Here is a 25,567-nt window from a genome sequence, read left to right on the forward strand (position 1 = left end):
GACGGGGGTGGGAGGGGGGAGGACAGGGGAACTCATGGCTGATGTGTAAATTTAAAACACAAATATAATTTTAAAAAATGAAAAAATAACCATACACACACAGGCACAAGACTAGGTATTGAAGTGAATCTCAGCACTATTTCTTGTTTTATTGCTCTCAAAAAACCAAAAGGAAAAGGTTCCCAGAGTCTACAGTAGAGTCAGAATCAGTAGAGTATACTTAAGTAAACCCTATAGTGACTACCAAATATATGACATTAAAAAAATGTCAGAGTTGAGTGTGGAAGCACAGGCTTTTAAGCCTAGCACTCAGGAGACAGAGGCAGGTGAAACTCTTAATTCAAACCAGCCTCATATACGTAGTGTGTTTCAGGGCAGCCAGAGCTACATAGTGAGACCCTGTTCCAAAAACAAAAAAAAAAAAAAAAAAAAAAAAAACAAGTTCTAATCTTGGAAAAAAATTATGAAAGAAAGATTGATTATTGGCAATATTAGAACAGTTAGAACAGGGCTGACAATATTGAGGTCGTCTGTAACAAAACCACTGAACTTCATTGAAAAATTCTGTCTTACACTCCACTGCATTTATCTTAAAGAATTATAAGCATATATAGATTTACTTCCTTGCCTGAATAAGATGTCCAGAAATCCTTCTATGTTGGGAAAGATTTTCCTAGACTCCTTGGTTTGAGCATGTGAGAGACTTTTAAAGAATATATTGATTTGACTAAGTACCATCCATTGGAAGATACAGTACCTCTGAGAAGTCATAATCCAGTGCTTTCCTAGTCTTGATTGGTTGGCTTTCTACTTGTTGAAGAAGCATTTCATGGAGGGCATGAGCCATAGCATACACAGCATTGTATATATCACAACCATCAACACTAAAGGCCATATCAAAAGTCTGTAGCATTAATCATTCCAGTGAGAGATTAGATGAGCAGTTCCAGTGTCTTACAATTAGATCTTGGGGCTTCACAGCTAAAATACATCCACTCTAGTCTTGTCAGGAATATGTCTGTGTATTTGGAAGGGTTCAATGTCTGGACAAAATTTTTAAGACCAGAAATCTCAGCATGGTGCTGTGCAAAAGCAAGAGTCGCATGGAATTAGTCAAGGGTGAAGTCCCTCTTACTTGTAGTGACATCCCACTGTGAGGTGGTGACCCATATTCTCTGTATACCCTGTGATACCCACATTCTAAGGCACACAGCTAGAGTGCTGTCTGTGTCACCATAGATGACAACAACATTTGTGGATGATGTCTCAATTTGGTTGTTATACCCTTCAGCTCTTGACATGTAAAACTCCATGTTGACTGGGATCATGATCACAAAGGCTAAGCAGACTCCTTTGACTTCAGTTTCTCTTCTCAGATCTGAGAGTAATTGGAGACCCTGGTTATCATCTGAGATGGCCAGCCCAACCCAGTTCCAGTTGAAATGAAGCACCAAAGAGACCAGAGCTGTGAACTTGGGGGCCACCTGATACAGATTGGGAAATTGTTCATGATCACTCAGGATAGGATGGAAAGGTCCATAGGTGAGCTGAAGGACATAAAACACGGAGCAGCATGAGGTAGAGGATTGTCAGAAATCTCAATGGGAGCCCTGAGGTGTGTGAAGCACCAGTTTGAAATGACAGGAAGGGGATTTTTTCCCTATTATTACAGGTATTACCCTGTTAGAAACATGAAAAAAAACACTTTTCTATAGTTTGTTCAAGAAAAATCTTGACTGGCAATTCTTCTTCATTCATATATATATATATCAAACAATGAATTGTGAATGTCCCATTGAGTTCGTGATTAATTACCTTTGAAACTGATTTACATGAATGTGAGGCCAATGTGCCCTTTATACCCTTTATACTCTCCTTAGCACCAGGCTATACCAACTAAGGAGAAATATTCTATACTTTTCCACCAAAACAACCTCACCTATGGATATTTGTAGAGCTGTACAAATGGTGTCAGTCTCATGAATGTTGCTAAAAATTTCCCTGTAATCACTACTTGACATGTTGTCTTATCTTCACAGATATAGTTAAGGAGAAGATTATATCTTCTTGCAGAAAAGTTCATGGAATTTTTAAATGCCTGTGTATTATCAAAAGCATTAATGAAAAAGTAAAACATTAGAGATGCATTTGGAAGAAGATACAGATTCCTGTTGATTTCATCCACAGCAAAAAGCCAAAGGCAGAGCAAACTGGAAGTTTTGAGTTGGTAATCTAAAAATAAGGGCATGGGGTTTAGTATGAATAAGGCTATAGAGATAAAAGCTTTTCAGTTAATACAAGGATTATTGTGAATTCAATGCCATTTTCAGCTAAAGCTTCACAAATTCCCCTGTGTTGTAAGGTTGGAAAAACATGAGAAGCTTTGGAGCCTGTAAGAACCTGAAAAAAGTTGATGAGAGTGGATGACATGAAAATGAGAGAAATATGTCCTTGTCAGCTTTGACAGAGAATTTCACCTTGGCTATATGAGTACTGTATGTACATTTGATAAAAGATATGTGTGTGTATCTGTATGGGCACTTGAGAATATAGTTCTCATGGGGTTGAGAAGAGGAAGCTGGATCCTGGAGAGCTGGAATTTTAAGTGGTTTTGAGGTGCCTTCCAACGTAGGTGGTTGAAACTGAACTCAGGTTCTTTGAAAGAACAGCAAGTGCTCTAAACTTCTGACCCATATCTATATCCCCAGCTTATTTCTTTCTATATTGTCAATATTCTTTGTCTAGTATAGCTAGCAGATATTTTTCCATCTGTTTGCAGGCTGTCTCTTACCTTGTTCATAACTTTTGTGAAGGCAAAAAAACTTAATTTTATGCAATCACACTTGTTAATTTGTGGTTTATTATTATTAATTATTATTTTTAAGAAATATTCTATTCATTTTAAATACCAACCAAAGATCCTAATCTCCTCCCTCCAGGCTTCCCATGGGGAGTCAGCAGAGCCAGGTACATTCAATAAAGGCAGGTCAAAGCTCCTCACTCTGCATCAAGGATGTGCAAGGTGTCCCACCATAGGTAGTGGACCCCAAAAATCCTGCTCATGCACCAGGGGTGAATCCCGATCCCACTGCCAGGGGGCCCCTTAAGCAGGCCAAGCTACACAACTATCTTGTCTATGCAGAGGGCCTAGCCCAGTCCCATGGAGGCTCCACAGCTATTGGTTCACTGCTGTGGATATCGCTCTGTGTAAATAAAGTTCTGATTGGCCAGTGGCCAGGCAGGAAGTATAGACAGGACAAGAGAGAAGAGAATTCTGGGAAGTAAAAGGCTGGAGGGAGACACCGCCAGCCGCCGCCATGAGAAGCAACATGTAAAGACACTGGTAAGCCACAAGCCATGTGGCAAAGTATAGATTAACAGAAATGGGTTAATTTAAGATAGAAAAGGTAGATAACAAGCAGCCTGCCACTGCCATACAGTTTATAAACAATATAAGTTTCTGTGTACTTTCTTGGTTGGGTCTGAGCGACTGTGGGACTGGCGGGTAAGAGAGATTTGTCCTGACTGGGCCAGGCAGGAAAACTCTAACTACAAATGGCGCCCAATGTGGGGCAAGAGTTTCCACCTAAAACCTGAAAAAAAAGATTCTAAACGGAGCTAAAAACAGCTTCCTAGTTGTCTCCCTCAAGTTAGCGGCAGCCTGCCGGTTTGAGCTACTATGGCGGGTTCCTGGCGTGTGCGTCTGACCTGTACTGCGACAGGAATAAGGAATCTACAAGCAGCACTTTACTCTACTGCATGATGGATTTAGCCTTTGGTAGTTTAAAAAAAAAAAAAAAGATTTCTAGGCTATGCACTGCTTTGATAGAACTGCTTCTGATACTTGATGGTACACATGGCTCCAGACCCAGAGCTGGCAGTAAACTGTACCGCCGCCATGTTGGGAAGCAGGGGTGGGCAGAGCCAGCAGCCACAGCAGTGTTTCAGTCTTACAAAGATAGATATTACACAGAGAATCTGGTTTGTCTTGTCTTTGGGATTTTTAACTACAGAAAAAGATTTGATCGTAAAAGCTGTTAAGTTAAACAATTATGTAAATTTTAAAGGTACCTTAACTTCAAAATTTGGATATAAGGATATGTTGCTATGGAAAGGAGTCTCTGCTTTTGTTTCCACAGAAAGCCAGAGGCTGTGGATTTGTTCCAGATTAAGATATATCAGGTTTGATCAGCCAAGACCACCTAAAAGGTCTCCGATGACACCATGGCCCAGATGATCTGACATCCAGAATGGTTTCAAGGCAACTGGCTCAGAGGTTCACCCTAATGGAATACTCTATAATCCTAAAATTTTCTTTGTATCCCCATAAGATACAGCGCCCCCCTCCAGCAAAAAGTAGTAAGAGAAACTACGCCCACATTCCCAAAATTATCAAGCTGGCTTTGGAGATGGAATTGGCTCACTCCTTCTCTAAACCCAGACATATTGCTAAAAGAGAAGGTTAAGAGATTCTTATGTCCCAAATCAAAAGAGCCCTCTGATGTGGGACAGAAAAAAACACTATTTTATTTAAAACAGGTTGATTATAAATGCAATCTTTTTCTAAAGATAAAAAGGGGATATGATATAGATATGATAGGATAAAAGGGTAGATTAATGAACTTACTTCTAAAGAGCAACAACTTGTTTAAAATGTTTTACATTGATATAGATTTTAGTCTATTGATACAAACTTAAAGTTAATTTTGTTATACTGTGTGTATATTTCTAATCATGTTTAAGGTATTATGTTTGTATAGCTCATTTAAATTGTAATAAATAATTAAAAATAGATTAATAACTGGTCATCTATGATAATCATACTCATAGCCATGTTAGTTAAGTCTTCTAGGTATACACAGAGATATTTCAGATAGACAGGTAATCTTCAAACACTTCAAAGGTCTACAGAATATGGCATTTAAAATATTTTTAAAATTTAGACTTTCTGGACAGTGAGACATGTCTGCTCCTGGCAACACCCATTTACTTCAGAGAGGAGGATGGGCATTAAAGACACTTCATATCTTATCTTCACCTTGACAAAAATAGCCATTTGGGCAAGAAACTGTTCTTGCCTGGACTGCTTGATCGACTGGACATACAGGACCCATAAAAAGGTGACCACTAAACTTTGCTTGACAAAATGGTCCTTCAGGTTCCTGCTTCACAGAGGAAACTGCCAGACATTCTACAGGACACTGAGAGAAGTGACTGAGAGACTCTAGCCCTGTGGGCTAAAGACAAATGCCCCAACTTTACAGAGGAACATTAGATGACTGTCCAGGCTGCCAGCTGTCTCTGTCTACTCTTACAAGACTCCTGAAAAATGCTTACATCCTTCTCCCGGTTTTCAGGTAATATTATATCCTTCTGAGGTCTTTGATATGGTTGAAGACTAGATAATTATAATTTCCTCAGTTATGATACAAGATAAGTTAGATATAAAACCTTAGACTCACAAATATAAGATAGATAGGATATCTTCTTTAATATTGTAACTGTAATTCTTGCTTGATAATTGTTTGTTATATGTAATTGTACTATGTAAAAGTTAAAACCTTCCTTTAAAAAAAAAGAAAAGGGGAAGTGCTGTGGATATCGCTCTGTGTAAATAAAGTTCTGATTGGCCAGTGGCCAGGCAGGAAGTATAGACAGGACAAGAGAGAAGAGAATTCTGGGAAGTAAAAGGCTGGAGGGAGACACCGCCAGCCGCCGCCATGAGAAGCAACATGTAAAGACACTGGTAAGCCACAAGCCATGTGGCAAAGTATAGATTAACAGAAATGGGTTAATTTAAGATAGAAAAGGTAGATAACAAGCAGCCTGCCACTGCCATACAGTTTATAAACAATATAAGTTTCTGTGTACTTTCTTGGTTGGGTCTGAGCGACTGTGGGACTGGCGGGTAAGAGAGATTTGTCCTGACTGGGCCAGGCAGGAAAATTCTAACTACAGTTCACAGTTAATGAGTTCCCACTAGTTTGGTTTGGTTGGCTCTGTACATTTCTCCATCATGATCTTGATACCTCTTGCTCATATAGAATCCCTATTCTCTCTCTTCTACTGGACTCCTGGAGCTCAGCCTAGTGCTTGGCTGTGGATCTCTGTATCTGCTTCCATCAGTTACAGGAGAAAGGCTCTAACATGACAGTTAGGGTATTCACCAATCTGATTACTGGAGTAGGCCAGTTCAGGTACTCTCTCCATTACTGCCAGTAGTCTAAGTTGGGGTTACCCTTGTGGGATCCTGGAAACTTTCCTAGAACCTGGGGTTTCTCCCTATCCCCATGATATCTCCCTCTATCATGGTATCTCTTTCATTGTTCTTCTACTCTATCCCTGTTCCAGCTTGACCATCCTATTCCCTTATGTTCTCATTCCCCCATTACCTACTGTGGGTGCCCCCCCTCACTCCCAGTTTACTCATAGAGATCTCATCTATTTCCCCTTCCCAGGCCAATCCATGTATCCTTCTTTGGGTTTTCCTTAGTTAGCTTCTCTGGAGTTGTGGATTGTAGTCAAAATATCCTTTGCTTTACATCTAGTATCCATTTATGAGTAAGTACATACCATGTTTGTCCTTCTGAGTCTGGGTTACCTCACTCAGGATCATATTTTCTACTTCCATCCATTTGTCTGCAACTTTCATGATGTCATTTTTTTTAATGCTGAGTAGTACTCCATTGTGTATGTGTTCTATATTTTCTGTATCTATTATTCATTTGAGGGACATCTAGGTTGTTTCCAGGTTCTAGCTGTTATGAGTAATGGTGCTATGAACGTAGTTGAGCATGTGTACTTGTAGTATGATTGAGTGTTTCTTGGGTGTTTCAAGAGTAGTATATCTGGGTCTTGAGGTAGGTTGATTCCCAATTTTCTGAGAAACTGCCATACTGATTTCCAAAGTGACTGTGCAAGTTTGCACTCTCACCTTCAGTGGAGGAGTGTTCCCCTTGCTCCACATCCTCTTGAAATAACTGTTATCAGTGTTTTTAAACATAGCCATTCTGACAGGTGTAAGATGGTAACTCAGAGTCATTTTGATTTGCGTTTCCCTGATGACTAAATATGTTGAGCAATTCCTTTAATGTCTTTTGGCCATTTGAGATTCTTCTGTTGAGAATTCTCTGTTTAGATCTGTAGCCCATTTTTAAATTGGATTGTTTGGGATTTTGATGTCTAATTTTTTGAATTCCTTATATATTTTGGTGATGAACCCTCTGTCAGATGTGGGGTTGGTGAAGATCTTTTCCCATTCTCTAGGCTGTTGTTTTGACTTATTGCCCATGTCCTTTGCTCTACAAAAGCTTCTCAGTTCCAGGAGGTCCCAATTTATTAATTGTTGCTCTCAGTGCCTGTGCTACTGGTGTTATATTTAGGAAGTAGTCACCTGTGCCAAAGTGTGCAAGACTACTTCCTATTTCTCTTCTGTCATGTTTAATATAACTGGATTTATGTTAAGGTTTTTATCTACTTGGGCTTGAGTTTTATGCATGGTGATATACATGGTTCTATTTGAATTCTTCTGCATGTTGACATCCAGTTATATGAGCATCATTTGTTGAAGATGCTTTCTTTTTTCCATTGTACAGTATTGGCTTCTTAGTCAAAAATCAGGTGTTTGTGGGTGTTCTTCAATTCAATTCCATTGGTCTATATGTTGGTTTTTATGCCAGTACCAAGCTGTTTTTATTACTATAGCTCTATAGTAGAGCTTGAAGTCAAGGATGGTGATGCCTCCAGAGGTTGCTTTATTGTACAGAATTCTTTTAGCTATTCTGGTTTTTTTTGTTTTTCCATATGAAATTGAGTGTTGTTCTTTCCAGGTCTGTGAAGAATTGTGTTGGAATTTTGATGGGTATTGCAATTCAATCTGTGGATTGCTTTTGGTACGATTGTCATTTTGACTAAGTTCATGAGCATGGGAGATCTTTCTATTTTCTGATATCTCCTTCAATTTCTTTCTTCAGAGACTTAAAGTTCTTGTCATAGTTGTCTTTATTTGCTTAGTTACAGTTACCCCAAGGTATTTTATATTATTTGTGGCTATTATTAAGGGTGATGATTCTAGATTTCTTTCTCAGCCCATTTATCATTTGTATATTGGAAGGCTACTGACTGTTTTGAGTTCATCTTTTATCCTGCCACATTACTGAAGGAGTTTATCAGCTGTAGGAGTTTCCTGGTAGAATTTTTTGGGTCACTTATGAATACTACTGTATCTTCTGCAAATAGTGAAAGTTTGACTTCTTCCTTTCCAAGTTGTATCCCCTTAATCTCCCTTTGTTGTCTTATTGCTCTAGCTAGAACTTCAAGTGCCATATTGAATAAATATTGGGAAGTGTGGACAGCCTGGTCTTGTTCTTGATTCTAGTGGAGTCACTTTGAGTTCATCTCCAGTTAATTTAATCTTGGCTTGCTGTAAATTGTTTTTATTATGTTTAGATATGTCTTTTATATTACTGATCTGTCTAGGACCTTTATCATGAAGGGGTTTGGGATTTTGTCAAAGTCTTTTTCAACATCTCTTCAGATGATCATGTGGGGTTTTTTTTCTTTCAGTTTTTTTATATGGTGTATTACATTGACAGATTTTCATATGTTGAGTTGAACCATCCTTGAATCTCTGGGATGAAGCCCAATTGGTCATGTTGGATAATTTTTTTTATGTGTTCTTGGATTAAGTTTGCCAGTATTTTATTATTTTTGCATCAATGTTCATGATGGTGATTGGTCTGTAATTCTCTTTCTTTGTTGCATCTTTGTGTTGTTTGGGTATTAGGATAACTGTAGCCTCACAAAAAGAGTTTGGTAATGTTACTTCTGTTTCTATTGTATGCAACATCTTGAAGAGTATCGGTATTAGCTCTTCTTTGAAAATCTGGTAGAATTCTTCACTAAAGCCATCTGATCCTGGGCTTTTTTGTTTGTTTGTTTGTTTGGGAGACTTTTAATGACTGTTTCTATTTCTTTAGGGGTTATCGGTCTATTTAAATTGTTTATCTGGTCTTGATTTAATTTTGATAAGTTGTACCTATCCAGAATTTATCCATTTCTTTTAGATTTCTCCAATTTTGTGGAGTACATGTTTTTGAAGTATGACCTGATAATTCTCTAGATTTCTTCATTGTCTGTTGTTATGTTTTCTTTTTCATTTCTTGTATTTTAATATAGATGCCCTCTCCCTTTCAGTCTGTTGATTTATTTGGATAAAGTTTTATCTATCTTCCTGATTTTCTCAAAGAACCAATGTTAAGGGATAATGCCCTTGTGCACTGTTTTACTAAAATGCTGATTGGCCAGTATCCAGGCAGGAAGTATAGGCAGGGTAAGCAGATGAAGAGAATACTGGGAAGAGGAAGGGCTGAGTCAGGAGTCACCAGCTAGACACAAAGGAAGCAAGATGACATGGCATAACTGAGAAAAGGTACCAAGCCATGTGGCTAAACATAGATAATAATTATGGGTTAATTTAAGTGTAAGAGCTAGTCAGTAATAAGCCTGAGCTAATGGCTGAGCAGCTATAAATAGTATTAATCCTCTGTGTAACTATTTTATAAAAGGCTGTGAGACTATATGTGAGAGATTTGTCCTGGCCACACACTAAGCAGGACACAGGAAATCTGCATGCAAACCAAGTCTTTGTTTCATTGATTCTTTGTGTTGTTCTCTTTGTTACTATTTTATTAATTTTAGCCCTCAATTTGATTATTTCCTGGCGTCTACTCCTCCTGAGTGAGTTTTCTACTTTTTGTTCTACAACTTTCAGGTGTACTGTAAGTCACTAGTGTGGGATTTTTCCAACGTCTTTATGTGGGCATTTAGAGCTATGAATTTTCCTCTTAGCACTGCTTTCATGGTCTTCCATAAATTTAGGTATGTTGTACATTCATTTTCACTGAATTTTAGGAAATCTTTAATTTCCTTATTTCTTCATTGATTTGTTGGTGATTCAGTTGAGCATTATTTATTTTCCATGAGATTGTAAGCTTTCTGTAATTTTTGTTGTTGTTGAAATATAACTTTAAGCCATGGTGGTCTGGTAAAATACAGAACATTACTCCAATTTGTTTGTATTTGTTGAAATTTGCTTTGTGACAAAGTATGTGGTCAACTTTAGAGGAGGTTCCATAGGGTGCTGAGAAGAAGGTATATTCTTTTGTGTTTAGGGTGGAATGTTCTACAGATAGCTATTAAGTCCGTTTGAGTCATAACACCTGATAGATCCCTTATTTTTCTGTTTTGTTTCTGTCTGGCAGACCTGTCCATTGGTAAGAGTGGGGTGTTGAAGTGTGGGGTTTGATGTGTGATTCAAACTTTAGTAATGTTTCTTTTATAAATGTGGGTGCCCTTGTACATGGGATACAACTGTTCAGAATTGAGACTTCATCTTGACGGATTTTTCTTGTGATGAATATGTAATATCTTTCTTGATCTCTTTGATTTTAATTTGAAGTCTATTTTGTTAGGTATTATCATAGTTACACCAGCTTGTTTCTTGAGTCCATTTGATTGGAATGTCTTTTGCCAGCCTTTTACTCTGAGGTAGTGTCTGTTTTTGAAGGTGAGGTGTATTGAGAGCTGCTGGTAGCAAAAGATTATGGGATTATACAACAGGTGACAACTAGAGTTCAGAAGGTCAACCTATCAGAACTAAGGGTTCTGTTAGAGGAAACCATCACACAAGATGTTATGGAATTACTGGCCTTTTAATGAATTGGCTGTTTCTTGTTATAAACTTCTTGTGCAATAACAGCTATGATTCTCCCCATTTGCCGTGCATTTCCATGTTATGCGTACATGTAATCTCATGATTGCATCTCTATCTTATGGGACAACTTTCTCTGTACTTTGGGGGTAATTGGATAACTTTCCCAGCTGTGCTTATTTTTCACTAACATACATCTGGCCAGGGACATTCTCCAGACAAAAGTATTTCAGCAAAGATACCTTTTTATCCAAGGTCAAGTGCAGAAAGATGAACATGAGCTCATCTCATCCACAGATACAGAAAATAACCACTATCAAATAAATACTCAACTCCTTACCTTCATCACAGTTTATTTACACAAGATCTTAATTTAAAATATTTACTGCTCACATTTCTGGGATGATGTTTTAGCCACTTGCTAATTACTGAGTTAATTTACTGAGTGATTTCCCACAGACAAAAGGAGATTTCTGAAAAGACCAGGCAGGTGATAGATGCTAAGCTTTGCTTCTTGTGCAAATTAAGTTTTAATCCTTCTCAGCCAGGTGCTAATCCTAGATTTCCTCCTTAGCAATTCCTCCAAGTGAAACTGCTTTTACTAACCAAATGTTACATGTTCTGATGTAGGATGCTTAGCAACTGTGTGTATGTCCCCCACCCACCCTACCAGAAAGCAGCTACCACAGGGATGAGCAGGGGGAGGAGTGGTGCCTAAGAGTAAAAAACAGTTTTACTTTACTAACAACTTATACTGACATATATAGACTCCTAAAATTTTATTTAACCACTTCTAGATTATAGTTTGAGCACTTAAATTACTTTTTAGCCTATCCTAATTGATCTTAGTCTTTAGTTGACCCTACCAGAGAACTCCCTTTTATTCATTCCCCCATTTCAGTTGTAATTGGAAGCTGACAATTATTGCTTTATGTGTAGATCCTTATCACCTCCCTCTGCAACTCTGAAAGCTTCAAGCCTCACATCGCTTTGCCAAAGAATTACTGCTTATGTATATACTGGTTCCCCACAGCACTTGTGAAAATTGATTGAGAAGAACAAAGATGAGGAGGAAAATGGAAAGAACAAATAGATATGAGAGAACAGCAGAAGGATTGAGAGCAGAAGGAGCTGAGGAGCTAAGTATGAGAACAGAAAATCTGTGTAGATAGAATTTGACATAGAAGAAAAAAGGTGAATAGACTAAAGAACTCAGTGTGTTTAGATTCATTTAATATGCTCAGATCAGTATCCTAGTTATTTGTAGTTTCTGTTCTGGACCCTGGTAGAAATCTCCTCAGGACAGGTACCTATGGAGAATTCAAATGAGGTGTGTTTCTTGTATGCAGCAGAAGGACGGATCCTGTTTTCATGTCCATTCTGTTAGCCTGTATCTTTTAGGTGAATTGAGTCCATTGATATTAACGGATATTAATGACCAGTGATTGTTAATTCCTGTTATTTTTTGGTGGTAGGGCTGTGTGTTTCCCTCCTTTGGGATTTGTTGGTGTGAAATTATCTATTGCCTGTGTCTTCATGGGTGCATCTAACTTCCTTAGGATGGATTTTTCCTTCTAGTGCTTGCTGTCGGGCTGGATTTGTGTATAGGTATTGTTTACATATTGATTTATCATGAAATATTTTGTTTACTCTGTGTATGGAGATTGAGAGTTTTGATGGGTATAATAGTCTAGATTGGCATTCATGGTCTCTTAGTGTCTGCATAATGTCTGTCTAGGACCTTCTGGCTTTCAGAGTCTCCATTGAGAATTTGGGTGTCATTCTGATGTGTCTGCCTTTGTATGTTACTTGGCCTTTTTCCTTTGCAGCTCTTAATATTTTTTCTTTAGCCTGTATGTTTAGTGGTTTGATAATTATATGGTGAGAGGAAATTTGGGGGTTCAGTACTGGTGTTCTGTAAGCTTCTTGTATCTTCATAGGCATTTCCTTCTTTATGTTATGAAATTTGTCTTCAATGATTTTGTTGAATATATTTTCTGTGCCTTTGAACTGGTATTCTTTTTTCTTCCATTCCTATTATCCTTAGGTTTGGTCTTTTTGTGGTGTCTGAGATTTCCTGAACATTTTGTGTTATGATTTTGTTAGCTTTAATGTTTTCTTTGACTGACAAATCTATTTCCCTTATTGTATCTTCAATGATCAGAGATTCTCTCTTCTATGTCTTGCATTCTGTTGGTTATGCTTGCATCTGTAGTCCCTGTTTGTTTACTCAGATTTTCCATTTCCAGCATTCCCTACTTTGTGTCTTCTTCATTTTTTCTATTTTAGTTTTCAAGTCTTGAACAGTTTCCTTCACCTATTTGATTGCTTCTTCTTGGCTTTCTTTAAGAGACATTGATTTCTTCCAATTTTTTGTTTGCCTTTTCCTTGATTCCTTTAAGGGATTTTTTTTTTATTTTCTCTTTAAAAGCCTCTATCATCTTCTTAAGGTCATTTTTAAGGTTGACTTTTTCTGCTGCTTCTGCATTGGAATGTTCAGGTCTTTATGTAGAGCCATTAGGTTCTGGTGGTACCATATTGGTCTTTATGTTGTTGAATGTATTTTTGCACTACCATCTACACATCTCTTCCTACAATCAGTGCAAATGGTGTCTGAGTCTTAGGGAGCCTCTTTGGTCAAATCAGCACTCTTGATACAATGAGAACTCTTGGTCCAATAGGAGCTGGTGGAGTCTGTGTCTCAAGTAGCAGCTTCAGTGTTGGAGAATAGGTGGATTTGGGTGGGGGTAGAGTGGGGCTTGTAGGTTAGAGTCAGGTAGGGATGGTGGTAGTTATGCCTATGTACAGGGTTCCTGCTTGCTGACCTGCAACTGAGACTGTAATGGTGTTATATGGGCACAATTTGTGCCCCTGGGTCTAAAGCCTAGAGGCTGGTGTGATAGGCCAGGAGAACAAAGACTTACCTCTTGGTTCAGTTGGAGTTGGCAAGAGTCTGTGTCCAGTGGGGGCTGTTAGTCAGGCCTGCCTGCTGGTCTGCAATTGGAGCTGCAATGGGTGGGAATATTGGGGTGCAGGTTGTGCCCATGAGCCTAAAGCCTTGAAGCTGGGGTGACTGGATAAAAGAACAAAGACTCACTTCTTGGTCCAATCAGACCTGGCAGAGTCTGTGTCTCAGGTAACAGCTTTGGTCTCAGAGGTTGGGTGAGTTTGGAGGGTGGGGTAGGGCTTGTAGGTTACAGGGTCTGGTGGGGACAGTGGTAGTCAGGCCTGCCTACTGCAATTTGCTGAGCAGGCTGTCTGTTCTCCATTTCATATATAGGGGGATTACCTATTATTAAGATGAATTTTTCCTAGAGAATATTTTGTTAATGTTTTTCTCTTCTCCCAACTTCTGGGTCCTCCCCAACTCCCTACCCACCTACCTCTATAATGTTTTTCTCTCTATTATTCTTTAAAAACAAAACAAAAAAGGATAAAAAATGCAAAAAAACCATAAAAATGAAAATCAATATAAACAGCAAAAAGTTGATGAATAAAGCCTCTTTTCTTAAACTGGTCTAGATACCAATTTAAGAGTGTAGCAGAATATCATCAGGAATCATTCCATTGACTTTTTTTGCAATTCGTGTTTGGTTCTATCCTAGGTTTCTGGGATATCCCACTTCTGAGTTCTGGCCCTCAAAGGTGAACTCCTTCTCAGGGTACAGGTCTCTAGCTGTGCCAGTCATCTGTTGGTTACTCCCACAATTTCTGTATCATATTTACCCCAACATATCTTGTAGGTGGGAATTTTTGCAACAGCCAAATATTAGCAGACCATGGGGAATCCTGTAGAAGGTGTGGGGGCAGAAGGATGTAGAACCTAGTGGTGTCAATGTCAAGGATACCACAAGAAAACCCACAAAATCACCTAACCGGGGCCATAAGGGTTCACAGAGACAGAACAGACAACCAGGGAACTTACATGGGACTGACCAAGACCCTCTTCCTATATGATACAATTGTGTAACTTTGTTTTCATGTAGGATTCCTAGCAGTGAAAATAGGTGTGTATCTCTGACTCTGTTGCCTGCTTTTAGCACCCATTCCTCCTGCTGGATTGATTCATCCAACCTTGGTGGAAGAGGGGGTGCCAGGTCTTACTGCAGCTTGATATACCATGGCTCACTGATATCTATGGTATACCCACTTGTACCTAAACATAAATAGTGGGTGAAGATTGCATCCGGTGGGGTGGTAGAATATAAAAGTGGAGAACTGGTAAGAAGGAAAGGAGGAGAAGCTTTGGGTGGAATGTAAAATCAAGAAAATATATAAATAAAATAATAATAATAAATATAAAAAATAGAAAGAAACAAATACACAGAAAAAGACCAAGGGAAGCAGAATAAGACATGCCTACAAAAATACCATTCTTTCAGTTTTGTGTTATGGGACCACTCCTGTGCATGGGACTGGTCCTGAAGTGTGTCTAATAATACACTCAGACTCCACTGGAAAAAAAAGAAAACAGATTTTCCCTTTCAAAACAGGTATCAATTTCACACAACTTCTTCTTTAGGGGTGAGACACCATCTGAACTTGTACCATTTGAAACTCAACAGACCTTGGACATGCTCACAGTCTTGATGAACTTATATATGTATCAGTGCCATTGTGTCTGGAAGACATCGCTTCCTTGGAGTTATTCATCACTTTTGACTCATAATTATGTCTGTGTACTTTTCCAAATAGACTTCTGAGACTTGAGTTGAAGGAATTGATGAAGACAACTCCCTGAAGACAATGTGCTCCCAAAGTTCCTAACTCTCCACACAGTGTCCTGTTCTGAATTTCTGTGTTAGTTCCTATCTACTACAAAAAGAATCTTCTCTGATGAAAGCTGAGTGATACACTAATCAATGAGTATAGTTCTTTTTCATTATGATTCAATTTATGTGTTCCTTAAATAGAATAATAGTACTTTATCCCTTATGTCTTTGACATGTATAGTCTCAGGTTCTTGGAAATTTTATCCATGCCAGGTCAAGTTCCATTTCATGGAGTGGAATTTAAACCCAGTCAGACCCAGTAGTGGTTGGTTACACCCCTAATATTTATGCCATTGTTGTACTTATGTATTATGCAGGTGGGTCACCATTGTAGATCACAGAGTCTGCAGAGTCTGATTGGTGGTTATAGTTTCATCTGGTAGAATGCAAAATACCTTCATTACCACAAATGCAAGTCAGTGGTGGCAAAAGCTTTAGGTAAGCATCAGCTCAACTTCTCCACGTTCAATGAAATAGTAAGTGGTGTCTTCTGCAATAAAGCCTTACCAGAAACTTGTGTAGAGTAACCCATAACTGTGGGAATAGCCTATGAAGTTTGGCAGTTCTCATGGAGCCCCTTTGGCCAATGATTCAACAAGATATGTAACCCCTCCCTGGCATTAGATAATCATTTGATGCAGAAAATACCTAGTTGGGTCATGGTCTACCCCTTTATTTGGTGGCTCCATTTAGACTTTGTTCACATATGTAAATCATTTAGGAAACTTCAAAATAGCAGGTTTTCATATACTTTTCAACTGATCTTTACTGTGAGTTGTTCTTCCACATATACCCACATTTACCACTCTCTCTGCCATTCCCTCTCTATTTGATCTTCTAATTTTAGTTTTCCCTTTCTTTCTCCATCACAATATATTCTTTTTTTCCCTCCATGCTAGAACCTCTCCTCTCCTGGTCCCTTACTAGATACATAACTTTTTGGTTATTCAGATGGCAGCTCACATATCAAAGGCATAGAACTAATAGTCACATGTAAGAGAAAACATATATTTGTCCTTTTTTTTTGGATCCTGGGTACCTTTCTCAGGATAATTTTTACTAGCTCCAACATTTACCTTCTGATTTTAGGGATTCTTTATTTTAAAAAAATATATTTATATATTTTACATCCTGACCACAGTTTCTCTTCACTCCTCTCCTCTCAGTACCTTCCCCAAGCCTCCCCTCTTTTCTCACCTCCATCACTTCCTCCCCCTTTTCTATTCTGAAAAGGGTAATCCTCCAATGTATATTAACACACAGGCATATCAAGTAGCAGTAAGACTAAGAACCTAACCTCCTATTAAGGCTGGGAAGGGAGCCTGAATGAGGAGTAGGGTACTAAATGCCTGCAAACGAGTCAGAGACATCCCCTGATCACACCGTTAAAAGTCCCACAAGAAGATCAAGCTACACAACTGTCACATACATGCAGAGCACCTAGCTCACTACCATGCAGGCTCCCTAGTTAGTGGTTCAGACTCTGTGTTCTCCTATTAGCCCAGGTTAGTTGCTTCTGTAGGTTTTCCTGTGTCATTGACCCCTCTGGCTCCTATACTACTTCCTCCCTCTCTCCAGCAGGATTCCTTAAGCTCAGCTTAATGTCTAGCTGTAGGTCTCTTGCCTCTATTAAGGAATTACTTTAAACACCCTAACAGTCGTCTTGGAACGCTCATCCAATAACTGATGGAAGTGGATGCTCAGCCAGGCCCCAGGTGGAGCTCCAGGTGTCCAACTCTTGAGAAAGGGGAGGGTCTTCAAGAGCGTGAATTGTTGAATCCAAGATTGCAAAAAGCACAGGGACAAATATCCAAATGAATGAAAGCGCATGAATTATGAACCAAAGGCTATAAAACCCCCAGCTGGATCGGGCCCTCTGGATAAGTGAGACAATTGAATAGCTTGATCTGTTTGGGAGCCACCCAGTCTGTGGGACCAGGATCTGTCCTTAGTGCATGAGCTGGCTGTTTGAAACCTTGGGCTTATACAGGGACACTTTGCTCAGTCCGGAAAGAGGGGACAGGACCTGCCTGTACTGAATCCACCAGGTTTAAATGAATCCCCAGGGGTGCCTTGATCCTGGAGGACATGGGAATGGAGGGGAGAGGCTGGGGGAAGGTGGGGGTGGGAGCAGGAGGGGCGAGGACAGGGGAACCCATAGCTGATGTATAAAATTTAAGACACATAATAATAAAGAAAAAATTTTAAAAAAAGAAAGAAAAAAATTACAACTAAAAAAAAAAAAAAACCTCATGGTTCAAATGTGCTATCATTTCATTATCCATTGCTAAGTTGATGACCTTCTAGGATGGTTACAATTTCCAACTGTTATAAATAGAGCAAGAATGAAAATGATTAACAAGTATCTGCAATGCAGAATACTTGGAGTATGTGCCCACAAATAGTATAGCTGTGTCTTGAAGTAGATAGATTCACACCTCATGTGGAATTGCCACACTGGTTTCCATAGAGGTTGCACATATTTTTTACTCACATAAACAATCAGTAAGTGTTCCCCATTCCTCAAATCCTCACCAGCATGTGCTGTCATTTGTATTATTAATCTTGACCATTTTGACAAACAAAAGATGAATTTTCAAAGTAGTTTTTATTTGCATTTCAGTGATGGCTAAGGATTATTTCTTTAAGTGTTGTTCAGTCATTTGTGTTTAATCTTCTGAGAACTCATTGATTAATCCTTTATCCCATTTTTAATTTGGCTATTATTTGATTTATGTTCTTATGCATTTGAGATACTAATCCTCTATGTCCAGATTCTTACCAGTATTTGTTAAGCAGGCTGTCTCTTCTACCTTTGTCAAAGATTAGTTGACTATACTTGTGAGATTGAATTATGAGTTTTCCATTTTGCTTTCTTGAAATATTTATATAATACAGAGTTAGCACTGTGGTCCTCTGTTACTATTGCCCTGGGATACAAATGGAACACAAGTATTGTGATACCTCCAGCTTTGTTATTTTTCCTCACCTTTGTGTGGTCTCTCTGGAGTCTGTTTCTCTATTTGAACTTTTTTCCTAATTATTATTATTTTTTTTTAGTCAAGTTAGTTTTCTTGGAATTTTGATGGAGATTGCAAAGAATCTTAGACTGTTTTTATAATGTAACTAAGTATTAATCTAAAATATTGACTTGCCAACCTACCATCATGTCAGATAGTTTTATCTTCCATTGTCTTCTGTTTCTTTCCTTGGGGTTATAAAATTTTCACCATGAAGACTCTTGAGTTCCTTGGTTGCATTAATTCCCAGGTATTTTTTTGTGGGAAGATTATTGTTGTAACTGTGGTTGCTTTGTTGATGTCTTTCTCAGAATCATCATTCCTTCTTCACAAAATGGTATTTCCTGATGGTATTCATTAGGTCTAAGAGACACTCAGGGAGTGCTGACTTTTTCATGTACAAGTTCATACCATCTACTGGTGAAATAGTTTGACTTCTTTCCTTGTTTCATTCCATTTTTTTCTGGACTTATTGTTTTAGCAGAATCTGAGCAAGACTTACTCTTAAGAAATAAGAATGAGCATCTTCCATCCTCCAGTGTTTAGGGAAGGTTGTTTTTCTCTATTTGATATAATGCTGGTCATAGGTTTGTCATATTCAATCTTCACACCATTGAAGTATTTTCCTTCTATCCCTAATAGAGATACTGTAAATTGTCAGATGCCTTTTCTGCATCTGTTGAGATGATCATATAATTTCTGCCTTACCTATTAAAGCTATCTGTGAATCTCACTGAGTTATTGTGTTAAACCATCTTTCCGACCCTGGAATGAAGCTACCTAGTCCACAGTGAATGATCTTGCTGACACATACTTGAATTTGGCTTGCATGTATTTTTTTTTTTAAAGAATATTTGGTGTAGGTTCATCAGTGATATTTGCCTATAATTTCCTTTTCCTTTTTTCTGTTTTGATGATTCCTTATCTCGTCTTGATGTTAGGGACATACTGAGATTTTAAAATGTCATTGTTTGTATTACTTTCCTTTTTAATTTTGAGAACTGTTAGAAAGATTTCCTTTTGTATTTTCTTTATATATCAGGCAAAAAATTAAACCAACATGTGGCAAACACTAAGCACAATTACCATAAAGATTGGGATTGAAACCATGTCTGACTAAATACGTGCTAGACTAGTAGTAGTCGCTGCTGCATGCAAATGGATCTTCCCATAACTACAATCAATGCTATTAAGATATTAAATTATTCCATTCAATAGAAATGGATGAAGTATCATTCAAATATAGTTACAAAGGCAGTGTAAGCTTGATGCCCAAACAAGATTCATACAAAATTAAATTTATATGAACATATATTAAAATACTCCTCTATCTTTTTGTTACATGTCTTCCTGGCTGTCATAGAACTCACTATGTAGACAATGCTAGTGTTAATCTCACCAGAGACTGCTGGCATCTGCTTCCAGAGTGAGGGTGTTATAGGCATGCTCTACCATACCCAGATATTAAAAGACTCGATATAGTTCTTATAAAGCAAATTAAAAAACACCTTGGATAAAATAACTCACCATGATCCTGTTGGATTCTTTTCAGAGATGTAACAATGGCATAAGATAAAGAAATCATTAAATGTAATGTATCCCATAAATGTCTTAAGAAAGGAATCACAGTAACATGTGGATAGATGCAAAATGTACTTGGGACAAAAATTCAACCTCCCTTTGTGACAAATGCACAAAATAAAGAAGGAATAAAAGGATACTATATTGCACTGGTTAAGTTTTGTCAACTTGACTCATACATAGACATATCTTAGAAGTGAGAGTCTTTTGGGGGAAGTTGTCTCCCTCAGATTGGCTTTGTCTTCCAAGGACATTTAGTGATTGTTGATTGATATAGGAGGTCCCAGCTCACTCTGGGCCATACTGTCCCTGAGCAGATAGACCTGAGTTGTATAAGAAAGCAATCTGAGCAAGCCATGGAGAGCAAGCCAGAAGGCAATGTTCCTCCATGGTTCCTGCCTCTGCTCCTGCTTGAGTTTCTGACCTGTCTTCCTTCAGTGAGAGACTGTGATCAGGACAGGAAAGCAAGATACTTCATATCCTCTACAAGTTTCCTTTGGTCACTGTTTTATAATAGCAACAGAGCAAACAAAAATATACCAGCACTGTAATAATATTTATGAGAAGGAGCCAACAATGTAATTAATGGAAAGAAACTAGCAATTTCTATATGAACCAGGAATAAGATAAGGGCCTTCATTTTGGGAATAAGGATGGGACCAAGTCTCACAATGTGTCTTAGTTAGGGTTTTTTATTGCTGTGATAAGACACCATGACCGTGAAAACTCTTATAAATGAAACCATTTAATTGAGGTGGCTTGCTTACAGTTTCAGAGGTTCAGTCCATTATCATCAGGATGGGGAGCATGACAGCACACAGCCAGATGTGGTTCTAGAACTGAGAGTCCTATATCTTGACTCAGCAGCAACAGGAAGTGGACTGAATGTCATACTGAAGGAAGCTTGAGAAAAGAGACCTCAAATCCTGTCCCCATAATGACAAACTTTGTTAAACAAGGCCACACCTAATGGTGCCACTCCCTTTGGGGGGCACTTTCGTTCAAACTACCACAGAGGTAACTCTAGTTGGCCTGAAACATACTATGCAAACCATGCTAGCTTGAAAAACATGCAGTTCTGTCTGTGACTACCTCCTGAGCACTAGGATTAAAGCAGTTCACCACTATGTCCAGCTTCTTTTTCCATTTTGTGCTATGCAGTGATTGAAGTCTTAGCCAAAGAAAAAGGACAAAAGATAACATTCAAGGGATACAAATAAGAAAGCAAGAAGCCAAAGTTTCCTCTCTTGAAGAAGACACACTTCTGTTATGGAATATTATTTTAAGATGTGTTACATGTATTTATGCTGGAGAACATTTGTTTTAATGATGCAATGTTGTATTTTATAATTTTATGTTGCATTTGTTTAACCCTGTGAAGCTGTGTTACTATGCCTGTCTAAAATACTTGATTAGTCTAGTAAGGTGCTGAATGGTCAGTAGCCAGGCAGGCAAAAGGATAGGCAGGGCTGGCAGACAGAGAGGCCAAAAAGAAGGAGAAATGTGGGAAGAAAAATATGAGAAGCAGGAAAGGAGGAAAGGAGGATTCAATGAGCCAGCCACCCAGCTATGCAGCAAGCCATGGAGTAAGAAGTAAAGAAAAAATACAGAAATAGAGAACAAAAGCCCAGAGGCAGAAGGTAGATGGGATATTTAAAGTTACTAAAAGCTGGATAGAAAGAAGCCAAGCTAAGGCTGGCCATTTATAAGTAAGAATAAGACTCTGTGTCCCTGAAGTTTTCCTGTGTCCCACTTGGTCTTGCAGCTGCTCAGACCCAAGTAAACATACAGAGACTTATATTACCTATAAATTGTATGGCCATTAGCTCAGGCTCATTACTGACTAGCTCTTATACTTGAATTAACTTATAATTCTTATTTATGTTTAGCCACATGGTTTAGAACCTTTTCTCAGTTCTGTCTTGTCATCTTGCTTCCTCCATGTCTGGCTGGCAATTCCTGACTCAGCCTTCCTCTTCCCAGACTTCTCCTCTGTTCATCCCACCTATACTTCCTTCCTGGCTACTGGCCAATCATGATTTTATTTATCAACCAACCAGAGCAATAAATATCCAGAGCATACAGAATGTCATCCCATGGCAACTCTGTGTATTTATTTGGAAGCAAGGTGGCAGGTCACCCAAATAATAAAGGAATAGAAAAGAAACCAATAACATGCTTCCATATTTGAGACCCTAAACATTCCACAGAAAATGCTTATAAAGAATGCATTTACTAAGAAAGAAAACTTTATTGGGGCTGGAGAGATGGCTCAAAAGTCAAGGGCACTGGCTGCTCTTCCAGAGGACTTGTTTTCAATTCCCAGCACCCACATGGCAGCTCACAACTGTTTGTACCTCTTGTTCCAGGGGATATGACACCCTTACACAGACATATATGCAGGCGAAATACAAGTGTACACAAAATAAAAATTAAATAAATTGTTTAAAAAAAGAAATCCTCATTCACAATTGCCTCAGAAATATGGTGGAATAAACTTCATAAAAACTTGAAGGACATCACCAATGAAAACTTTAAAGAAGAAATTGAATATATCATTAGAAGGTAGGGAAATCTTTCATGCATCTATATTGGAATATTCACTATTCTGAAAGTGACTTATTTAAAAAAAAAACTAATCTACAGACTTAGTGTTGACTCCTACAGACATATAATGCCCTTTTTTGTGTAAAGAGAAAAAAAGTGTTGAAATTCATATGATACACAAAATATGCTGTTATGCAATGTGGTCTAAGCAAAAAGAGTAATGTTTGGCAGGTCACCATACCTGATTCCAGCAAACAACAACAAACTCAGCACATGCTGGCACAAACAAGTTTTTACATCAATGGATTAGAATTGTTCAATTAAGAAACGAGATTCTGCACACATACAACTTTAAGAAACAATGATTAACAGATTGGTGAATACCCTAACTATCATCATAGAACCTTCATCCAGTAACTGAGGGAAGCAGATGCAGAGCCAAGCAGTAGTCCAGGCTCCAGGAGTCCAGTCAAGGAGAGGGAAGAGGGATTGTATGAGCAAAGGGGCTCAAATCATGATGGGGAAATCTACAGAAACAACTGATCCAAGCTCACAGGAACTCATGAACTTTAGACCAACAGCTGTGGAACCTGCATGGGACCAGAGTAGGTTCTCTGCATGACAGACAGTTTTGTAGCTTGGTCTATTTGAGGAGCCCCTAGTAGTGGGATCAAGATCTATCCCTGGTGCATGAGCTGGCATTTTGATCCCATTACCTGTGGTCAAAGATCTTGCTCACCCTTGATGCAGGGGAGAGGGCCTTAGTTCTGCTTCAACTGAATATACCAAGCTTTCCTGACATTTTGTGGGAGGACTTATCTTTTTGGAGGAGGGGATGGGGTGGGTCAAGGAGAAGAGGCTGGTGGGGAGGAGGGGGGATGAAAGACCTGTGTTTGGTATGTAAAGTGACTTTTAAAAATTAATAAATAAATAAAAGAAAAAAGAGAAAGAAACAATTATTACATGAGTTAATGGGATAGTGTAGTGGTCCAAGGTGATGTGTTTGAGAAGCAACTGCTAGCAATTCTCAGGATAAAATGTATGTAGTGTCCACATTGGTAAAATATGCAGCTATGCTTAATAAAATTACTAAAAGAGATACAGAAGGAAATGTAATGTAAGTATCAGAGAATAAAAAATTCAGCCTTAAAAAAAGCTGACACATACATCTATTACAGTGGCAGAGATGACTCAGTGTGTACCATCTCCATCCCAGTTCTCAAATGTTGACAGCAAACACAGGCAGCACCTGCCAGTATAGCATGTGAGAAGGGGAGTCAGCAATCAAAACTTTAAATGACATCCTACGTTTTTCAGAATGACAACACAGCATTTGAAATGCAGACATTCCTTTTTGACTTTGAAGGTAGAGATTGACCTGGCCTTTGAAATCCCTAAAAGTCTATGACTGTACATGTGTTCAAGAGAGGGAAGGACAAAGGACATACCCAAGTACCACACAGTAGACAGATCTCATACATCCTCCCCATCACAGATTCAGAGGTGTGGAGTGGTCACATGAAGAGTGTCTGAAAGCTTAACTAAATGCCTACATGGATGCTCTCCCCAGTGAGGAGTGCCACAAACATTGTGACCCTGTATCTGCACTAGAGTCACACACAGATAAATGTGACATTAGCAGACACTGGAGGAGAACTGAATGCACCTTCTGACTACTGAACTCACTGTAGTAGTCTGGAGTTTCTTTTCATAGGACACTACTGGCCACCTCACAATGGCCCCTGTGAAAAGGAAGGCTACCTATGATAAATCAAAGTAAAGAATGCTGTTTTCACTTGGCTTTCAGCCTTGAAAATGGAGGCTAATTGGAAGAAAAATTAAAAAGTCTCACTGTTTGATAGTTGGAAAACAGTGATTATTAAAAACCAAAATGTATTTTGGGTTGGTTATTGGTGATAAGGTTGGAAAAAAAGGAGAGATGAACACAGTGTTGCTTTGCCCATTTACACACCTATCACGCATTCTATATCATGGCATTTACATGAAAAATGCAAACCCACTTATGATGTTTCCAGAAAAAAGCTGAAATACTCTTTCTTTATTGGGCTCTGCACTGCAGCAAGGAAAAAGACACAACCTGTCAGCACATCTCCATGCTTGTTTTCATTCTGCTTCATTCTCCAAAAGCACTTGGGGTGAGTGAACCTGGACATGAGAAGAGGGATGTCCAGGAGGCAGAAGAAGAAACTCAGAGTGAGCATCAGTTCCTTCCTCCAAATCTCTAAGCTGGTAGACTGTGGATGCAGATCAGTCTGTCAAATGGATACCCATGTATATACATCTGCTTTTATGTCTGCTGCCCACTAGAGAGGTCACTTACGTGGATGAGATGCTTTGTTCTCCAGATGGCTCCAATACCCTGGAGGAATGTCCAGTAATCTCTGTCCTAGGGATCTGCAGTTTAGGTCCACAGCAGAGGTAAAAACACAGGTTGAAAAATATATCTGGGGACATCTCAGCTTCAGGTCCTATGACATCAACTCATATCCCTGGGTATTCAGGCCTATGGGAGAAAGCAATGTTGGGCAGATTGGTCCCAGGACAGTAACAACAAGTTATTTGTTTGAACACCTTTAGAAGTGATGTCAGCATAATGTATCAGAAGATCCATAGCTAGATGTGAAAGTAAAGATTTTAAAAGATCAGTGGCAACCAGAGATTATGTGGACACACTGTGTGTTCTATTTCCAAGCACAAATAAGGAAGCCTCAGCCTCATGTGTATCCACCATTCATAGAGCATGAGCAGTATAGCCCATGCTACACCAGTCACAGAGACAAAATAACCAACCAGTATCCCTGCTGCCTATTGTTTAAACTAGAATAATCAGGTCAAATTCAGAAATTCCTTTGTAGCATGAATCTTAAAAGGTCTTATTAATAATAATAAAAACCTGGATCCAGGTATTGGGGTGA

The 25,567-nt window shown here is 38.7% G+C and overlaps 1 pseudogene; it reads right to left on the reverse strand.

Annotated features, from left to right (window-relative positions):
* The window catches only part of LOC118576420, a 35,987-nt pseudogene extending 11,134 nt beyond the window's left edge, over nucleotides 1-24,853 (reverse strand).
* Nucleotides 24,854-25,567: the final 714 nt, after the last annotated feature.

Source organism: Onychomys torridus, unplaced genomic scaffold, assembly GCF_903995425.1.
Source record: "Onychomys torridus unplaced genomic scaffold, mOncTor1.1, whole genome shotgun sequence".
In the NCBI taxonomy this organism is placed as follows: Eukaryota; Metazoa; Chordata; class Mammalia; order Rodentia; family Cricetidae; genus Onychomys; species Onychomys torridus.